Raw genomic sequence first — 8956 nt, forward strand, 5'->3', positions numbered from 1 at the left:
AATACTGTTAAATTGGTAAATTTCCTGGGAACTTGCAGATGTTAGGGTATCACCATAGAGGGCTCAGATTTTGATGGAAAGACTTAAATATTTGAAATCTGTCTTAACCTGTGGAACTGATCAGTATCCCTAGAAGATAAAAAAATTATTTCAATCATCCAAGGGTCCCAGTCCAACAAATGATTGTGGGCTTTTTTAGGAGAAGGCTGGGTACTGCTCCTTATTATGGGTGCCCAGATTTGGACATGTAGCCAACCATTTATATGACATACTAAAGGGAAAGATATAGAGGTCCTAGAATGTAATTAGAACTGCAAGCAAGGCTTCAATACTCTTAAGGAGAATTTGGGCTCTGCTGCAGCTGTGGGTGTCCCCAAGTTGTATGAACCATTTTTTAATTTATGAGGCCAAAAAGCAAGACATAGGCCTTGGGTAATCTTGTCCCAAAATAGGAATATTCCAAGGTCATTAGCTTAATTTTCTAAGCAGATAGACCAGGTGGCCTCAGGGTGGCCTTGATGTCTTAGAGCTATTGCTGCTACAACTTTTCTAGTAGGCAAAGCTAATAAACTAACATTAGGACAGCACATACATGTTTTTGACCCCACACCAAAGGAAGGTGGTCCTAGAAGGTAAAGGTCACCAGTGGATAATAGGAGAATATTTATGATAGTATCGGGCCTTATTGCTAGACACTCCAGACATAACCCTTAAAGCCTGCCAAACCATAAAGCCAGCTACTTATCTGCCAGAGTCCACAAGTGCTCCCAGCCTTTCTGGCATACAGGTTGTATTAGTTTATTCTCATGCTGCTAATAAAGATATGTCTGAGGCTGGGTAACTAATAAAGAAAAGAGGTTTAATTGACTCACAGTTCCATATGATTGGGGAGGCCTCACACTCATGGCAGAAGGCAAACGAGGAGCAGAGTCATGTCTCTTACTTGGCAGCAGGCAAAGGAGGTTGTGTAGGGAAACTCCCCTTTATAAAACCACCAGCTGTAATCCATTCACTTTGGGAGGACAAGGTGTGGATCACCTGAAGTCAGGAGTTTGAGATCAGCCTGGCCAACATGGTGAAACCCTGTCTATACTAAAAGTACAAAAATTAGCCAGGCATGGTGGTGGATGCCTGTAATCCCAGCTATTCATGAGGCTGAGACAGGAGATCGCTTGAACCCGGGAGTCAGAGGTAGCGGTGAGCAAAGATCATGCTACTGCACTTCAGCCTGGGAACAGAGAAAGACTATGTCTCAAAAATAAATAAATAAATAAACAAACAAATAAATAAAACCACCAGATCTCATGAGGCTTATTCACTATCATGAGAACATCATGGGAAAGACCCATACCCTGATCAATTACCTCCCACTGGTTCCCTCCCATGATATATGTTAATTGTGGGAGCTACAACTCAAGATAAGATTTGACTGGGGACACAGCCAAAGCATGTCACAGGTTATAAAACAAGTTCCTTCTAGGAAGCCAGACATAAGAGAGATGAGCCCTTTGACCATCCCAAGGAAGAGTGGTTAACAGATGCAAGTTGTTTTATGAATCAGGAAAACAGAAGGGCTAGATATATTCACTAGTCAGCACAGGAGAATAAAGGCACAAGCATTGCCAACCTCTACCTCAGCTCAAAAAGCTGAGTTAATTGAACTGACTAGGCCCCTGCAGTTGGGAAAGGATTTAAAAGTTAACCTTTACATTGATTCCAAGTATGATTTTTTAGTGCTTCATGCTTATGCTGCAATTTGGAATGGGCAGGGACTCCTGATTCCCAAGGGCTTTTCCATACATCATTCAGATTTTGAGCTTGTTACAATGCTGCTCTGCTGCCAAAAACTGACTATAATTAATTGCAGAGGACATCAAAAGAGAGACTGACCATGTAGAAGCAAATGCCCTTGTAGATCCCGCAGCCAAGACCCCTGCATTGAAAGGGCCAATTAAGCTATGGGCATGCTGGTCAGCATAAATAGAGCTGAGCCAGAATTCTCTGAAGAAGTGCAAAAATGGGCCAATTGCACTGAACTGAAATTGCAGTTCAGTCCAGGGCCCTCTGGCTGGTTGAATGATGGTAAAAAATCATTAATACCAAGTACCAATCACAGGAATATAATTCAGCACTTTCATGATTCTTTTCACCCTAGAAGGGATTCTTGGTTTCTGTTAATGTCTCATTTGTTTATAGGGATAAATCTTTTCAAAACAGGTGGCTCAGCCCTGTGAGCTCTGTGCCTGACATGACCCAAAAGGCCAGCAATTTTCTTTTTCTCCAGTTAAACCTATCCAACATTGAGGAATCTATCCAGGTGAGAACTGGCAACCCTAATTTACTCAGATGGCTTTCTACAGGAGATTCAAATATTTGCTAATGCTTAGTGATACCTTCACTGGTTGGATTGAGGCATTCCCCACCCCATCTGAAAAGTGTTTACCAGAAGAAACAACTCCTCAGTTTGGGTAATCTAAAAGGCTTCAAAGTGACAATGGCCCATCTTTCACAGCAGGCATATCCCAACACCTGTCCTTAGCTTTAGGAATCCAATATTACCTTCACTCCGCATTGGAGACTGCATTCTCTGAAAGATGAAAGGGCTAATCCTACTCTAAAGAAGACCTGCTAAACCAGAGGCCTATCTCTAACCCCCATAGCTTACTGAGGGTTTGAACTGCTCCAAAGTAAAACTATTAATTAAGTCCTGTTGAGTTAACATATGGGAAGCCTTTCCTAACCATAGATATCCTAATAGATGAAAAGACTCATCAGTTACAAAAATATGCCATCAGTCTGCAACAGGTGCAAGGCACTCTGTGAATATTGAAACAAGAGTCCTCCTGTCCCACATGGGAGGAAAATTCAGTTTCAGGTCAGCTAGGGATTTAGTCTTACTAAAGACTTGGGAGGAAATTCTCCAGCTGACCAGCTTTCCCCAATGTGGAAAGGACCACAGCAAGGTCACCTGAGCTCTCCAACAGATGTTCAAGTCCAAGGAATTCGCAGATGGGTAAACACTGGCTGTGGGCATGCTGGGTTGCTGCACGTGTGCTCCTCCTTCTCGCATTTCTCCTGCCGCCCTAATCCAGCCTTTGCCATGAGGGAGATTGTGCTCATGCAGACCAGGCAGCGTGGGAACAAGATTGGTGCCAAGATTGGCATCCGGGGCTCTGAGGGCCCAGCTCCGGCCTGCCTGGTGGCCAGGGGAGATGTTGGCAGTGGCAGTGGTGGGGGTGTTGCCCTTGCACTGTGGTCCCTGGGCTTCCTGCCAGGGACATGGTGGAACTGGGAGGCTGGCAAGGCAGCTGGGGTGGACCCCAGGTACAAGGCAGCCTAGGGATGGGGGTGTGGATGAGGGTGTGGGTGGTAAAGGAGATAGAATAGGGTCTGGGGCACCTCTGGCTCCCTGGCCTCTGTGACTGAGCCCTGGCCTGTCTGGCTCCTCCCATCTCTTGCAGTTCTGGGAGGTAATCTCTGATGACCTTGCCATCGACTCCACTGGCACCTACCACAGGGACAGTGACCTGCACCTGGAGCACATCAACGTGTACTACAAAGAGGCCAGCAGTGAGACCCCAGTCCTTCTCTGATCGCCCTCCAGGGAATGGCAGCCCTCCCCTTGCTAATGCCTTCCTGTCCTATCAGGTGGCAGATACTTAATCCGGGCTGTTCTCATGGATCTGGAGCCAGGCCTCATGGACTCTGTGCACTTGGGGCCCTTCAGGCAGATCTTCAGGCCAGACAACTTCATCTTTGTTGAGCTACAGGTGAGGACCTGGGTGCAACTCCTTAATGAGGGCAGCTCATTTAGGAGTGCCCCAAGGTCATCGCTGTGGGAACTGTGGAACCAGGGCCCCTGAACATCCTCCTATCCTCCAAGTCACTCAATCTGCCTCTCCTAAATGGGCTTTGGGAGGAAGGCCCAGGTGTCTCATCAAGGTGAGGAGCTACTGATGTAAACTCCCTGCAGGGAGCTGAGCTGGTGCTGTGGCTACTGCTTTCCCTGAAAATGGTCAGGAGCCACTTGCAGCGAGGTCTGCTGGCATGTCCATGGTTTGACTGCTGACTTAATTTCTAACAGGGGAGGCTGCTGTCCTGTAACTCTGGTAGGGGCTTCCATTTGCTCCACATGCAGGGTGAATGGTGCTTTCACCTTACACTTGACACTTGGCCCACTTTGTATTGTGGTGGTGACCACTGATGACCATGTACCTGGCCATCAAGTGACTGGCTGTGCTGTCTTACAGGTCAGTGTGGGGTCAGAAACAACGGAACCAAGGGGCACTATACAAAAGATGAGGAGCTGATGGAGTCAGTGATCGAAATTGTCAGAAAGAAGTCTCAGAGCTGTGAATGCCTGCAGGGTTTCCAGCTGACCCACTCCCTGGGTGGGAGTACTGGGTCTGGAATGGGTACCCTTCTCATTAGTAAGATCCAGGAGGAGTATCCAGAGAGGATCATAAACACATTCAGCATCTTGTCCTTGCCCAAGTTGTCAGACACCGTGGTGGAGGCCTGCAATGCCAACTTCTCAGTCCACCAGCTCATAGAAAATGTAGATGAGACCTTTTGCCTAGATAATGAAGCTCTATATGACATCTGTTCCAGAACCCTAAAACTGCCCACACCCACCTATGGTGACCTGAACCACCTGGTGTCTGCTACCATGAGCCTGCACTTTTCAGGCCAGCTGAATGCTGACCTATGGTAGCTGGCCGTGAAGTTGGTCCCATTTCCCCGGCTGCATTTCCTCATGCCTGGCTTTGCCCCACTGACCAGCCAGGGCAGCCAGCAGTACCGGGCCCTGACCATGGCTGAGGTTACCCAGCAGATGTTTGATGCTAAGAATATGATGGCTGTCTGTGAATCCCATCATGGCCACTACCTGATGGTGGCTGCCATTTTCAGGGGTCCCATGTCCATGAGGGAGGTGGATGAACAAATGTTCAACATTCAAAATAAGAACAGCAGCTACTTTGCTGACTGGCTCCCCAACAACGTAAAAACAGCTATCTGTCACATCCCACCCCAGGGGCTAAAAATGTCAGCCACCTTCATTGGGAACAATACGGCTAACCAGGAACTCTTCAAGCATGTCTCAGAGCAGTTTACAGCAATGTTCAGGTGCAAGGCCTTACTCCACTGGTACAAAAGTGAGGGCAGGGATGAGATGGAGTTCACCGAGGCCAAGAGCAACATGAATGACCTTGTATCTGAATACCAGCAGTACCACGATGCCACAGCTGAAGAGGAGGAGTTTGAGGAGTGTGCTGAGGAGGAGGTGGCCTAGAACTTTCCTTTTCTGGGTAAAGGAGGGAAACTTTGTGGATCCTTTAGTGTGTTCTGACAGCCATGTGTCACTACGCACTTTTTCATTTGTGTCTTCACACCTGCTCCCGATGCATATTAAAGCATTTTATATATGCGATTTTGCCTACTAAAGTATTCTCATAACATCTGGTTTCACCTCCAACTTCTTTCTATAGGCCCTCTGGCTACTGCTGCCAATGTGCATAGTCATCCTGCAAGGCTGAAGCTATCTGGGCTTATCACATGCACAGGAAAAAGCATTCTGGTGGCTCCGGGAGGAGTCAGAATGGGCTGCGGATGTGGTAGGCAGGCTTCACATGAACTTGGGGATGCCCTGGGCCTTGGCCAGGTATGTGGTGGGAAACCTGTTCCTGAAGGCAAGCCTTGGCTTATCCCATGTAGCAAACTTCCAGGGGAACAGCTGGGCCTCTGTTTCTGGAACTTTAAGAGTGGTCAGTGACCCTGATGGACAATGTCCCAAAGCCCCACCTCAGGGTAGGAATGTGGTCAGACAGCTGGTTCTGAACCAGCAATGAAGGGTGGGAAAGTAGGACCCCAGCCATTCCATCACCATGATGGCCTGGGTGTGTACGTGTGGCCTCATTCTCTTAATGATGTGGGCATGGGGTATCTGGTAGGGACTGTTGGGCAGAAATCAAGCCCAGTGTCTGCTCACATGCATTGAACACTATGCAGAAGGGGATTTATGTCCTGGGGGGCATAGATGGTGGTTGCTGGGCCTGTGTGCTCAGGGCAGTCTCTCCAAAGGCACAGATGGGGTTTCTGAACAGGATCTGGGGAGACGGGCAGATGCCCAAAAGTGCTGCTTCCCACAACTGGCAACCAGTGAGAAAAATGCCTGAGTGGAGGTCTGAACTGCCCCAGTCTGGAGCGCTGATGCTCTCTGGAAAGGTGGCTAATGCACACTGTCTGCTGTCTCACTGTGCCCCACTCCAAAATTTCAGAGCAAAAGTAATCCAAAAGTGTCAGGACAAGACTCGTGAGGGTGGCACCTTTGGGGCCCTTTAACCTGGCAGAGTCTCTTCCCCAGGTTTCTTGGGGAGTCTGGACTTCAAAACCTGTTTTGGAGGAGCTGTCAAGAGATGTGTGTGTTGGCTGGGTGCTGGGCCGCATGCCTGGACAGTGCCCCTCTACATGGTTGTTGTAAAATTTGTCGATGGCCTGTGTGATGACCTCTGTGGGGTAATTCCCACCCCACCCACATCACACAGATAAGAAGAAGTCAGCATAGTCTGGGGGTGGGCAGATGCACAGATTCTATCCCAGGTCTCCTGGGCATACCTACCTGATGTGGGCATACCTCAGATGTGTTGGGGAAAACAGGTGAGGCCCCTTTCTTTTTGTTCTCTGAATGTTGGCAATGGCCTATTGCAGCCAAATGGGAACAGGCAGGCAGAGTAGGGGGGGTGCCTCATCTTGAAAGAAGTGGTTCCTGGAAGCAGTTGGGAGGTGGGAGAGGTCCTCCATATGCCCCCAACCTGTTCTCAGAGCAGGAAAAGGGGCCTCTGTGACAGCCCTCCTCAGTGGTTCTCACTATCTGAGGGGTGTCCTTGCCCAGCCCAGACACCCACCCATCTGAAAAGGCCTTGCATGGACCTGGTTGGGAAGGTTCAGCTGCAGTAACAACTGGAACCTGACCACATCTAGTGTCTCCACTCATGCGTGGGGTCAGATGTTCCTCCTGCAGTGGTACAGCCAGAGTGGCAAAGGGGGCAAGTCGTTGCTGCAGTTCCCACCTGGGTCTGAGTGTGGGGTCAGGCTTGGTATCCATGTATTTCCCAATTAGCTGGTTCCATCTGGGGGCTTCATGGACAGGAATGGTGCTTTCCAGGCCTCTTCCATATGCCAGCTGCAGGCCCAGATTTCCCAAGTATCTGGAGCCCCCCTTCCAGCCTGGCAAGCATGGCATGTTATTGGGGAAGGACATCAAGCCTACAGGCAGCAGAACCTGTCTGGGTATGTTCTCTAACCCTGGAGGCCCCTGGTTGTTTACCTGTTTGGGTGAGAGTTGGCTTAGGAACTCCACTTTCTTGTAGGACTTCAGAACTGTACAGACAGGGGCCCAGGAGGGAGCAGGGGCTGGCAGCTGACCAGTGTAGGGGGGATTGTAGGGGTCAGTTTGGTCCTGCAGGGAATTCAGGGAGGCTTGGATTTGCTGAAGCTCTAGACAAGCTTGGGCTTGGATATGGAAACAGCATGGATCAGGGGCCCCTCTGCACGCTGGAGTCTGAGTAGTTGCAGCCCGGTGCATCCATAAGTGTTCCTCACTTGGAACGCAGCTCTGGATAGAAGCTGGGAAAGCTGTGGAGGGAAGAGGAGGAGGAGGCAGAACAAGTCTCAGGGCAGCCCCAGCAGCCACACAGGGCCTCTGCAAGTGAGATGCAGATCCAGCCTGTTGGCCACTTAGCAGCTGCTTGGCTGGCTGCAGATCACCTGAACTCTGCTCACCAGTAAAAGGGGGTTGCATTAGCACTTACCTTCTGGGACTTCTGCAGCTTTAAGGGGCAGCACACACCAGGTGCTGAGAAAGTGTCTAACTCAGAAAGCTTCCTCAAGAACAGCACATCAGATTAATATCCAATCTGTAAAGGACAGCATCGAATATCCCCATCCCTCATTCCAACTGTAAGAAAAGGGAGTCTGTCCTAGGGGAACAAGCACAGGCATATTTGTGCAGTGGGCACATGGCCCAGTCCGGGTAAAGGCACTTGGATGCATGCTGATTTCACCAACAATCTGTAGGTTGGGTTTGGCCTGGACCCCTGGACCCCAGGAGGCCAGTACCCCCCTGTGTGGGACAGGACTGGGAGGTGGGTGGGAGGGCTGAGCTTTGAGGGAAGCCATTATTTGGCCTCATGGGAAGTTGTGCAAGCGGTTGTTGGTGGCTCAGTTTTGCAGGACGTGGGTGATCACCCAAAGGAGTGAAAATTGCCTTTTTATGAGAAATTGTCAAAATTGATGCAAGCTCATCTGTTGAAAAGGTGAGTAATGCTGACAGCTTCTCCTGCCCCTTCCCCACAAGTAACTGGTGTTCAGGGGTGGATTTGCTTCCTTCCCAGCCTTTCCCCTTTGCATGTAGCTGTGTGCATGTACTTTGGTGTGTACACACACATGCATTCCCTGGAAGGTTACTTTTATTTTTTTTATTTGGGGGAATAACTAGTGAGGCAGCCTGACACTTGTTTATCTTGTTTTTTAAGTGTTTAGTCCTATGGAGTGAGCATTGGGCACTTACTAGCTGGCCTCTGCCAGCTGTTTGTCTACCCCAGTTTCTACCCTTCACAGACATGCTGGCCACCTGGTGTGATATTCGGTGCCCTTGTTTGCAGCTAGTATGAGACAAGTGGATCAGGTACATTATAAACTGAAAAAGCACACAAGAGGCAGAGGGAAAGGACAAATGATCATGTGTGTACTGCTCTGCTAAAGTCCACATCACATAACTGAGTTGACAAAAATTTTTTTTTTCACCTAACATTTGGGACCTGAGAAAGAGCATTTATGTTTTAGTTTTTATTTATAACAGAGTTAGAAGAAATACTACCAGGCTTTCTTTTCCATTATCCCCAACTCCCATTTTACCCCCTCAAGTTTATCTACCTCAGAGAAAAAGAGGAACTTG

General features: G+C 48.8%; 1 pseudogene; it reads left to right on the plus strand.

The window, feature by feature from the left end:
• The first annotated feature begins 3100 nt into the window (after positions 1 to 3100).
• On the plus strand, positions 3101 to 5293 carry LOC129530235 (tubulin beta-8 chain-like; annotated as a pseudogene).
• Positions 5294 to 8956: the final 3663 nt, after the last annotated feature.

Source organism: Gorilla gorilla, chromosome Y (assembly GCF_029281585.2).
Source record: "Gorilla gorilla gorilla isolate KB3781 chromosome Y, NHGRI_mGorGor1-v2.1_pri, whole genome shotgun sequence".
Lineage (NCBI taxonomy): Eukaryota > Metazoa > Chordata > Mammalia > Primates > Hominidae > Gorilla > Gorilla gorilla.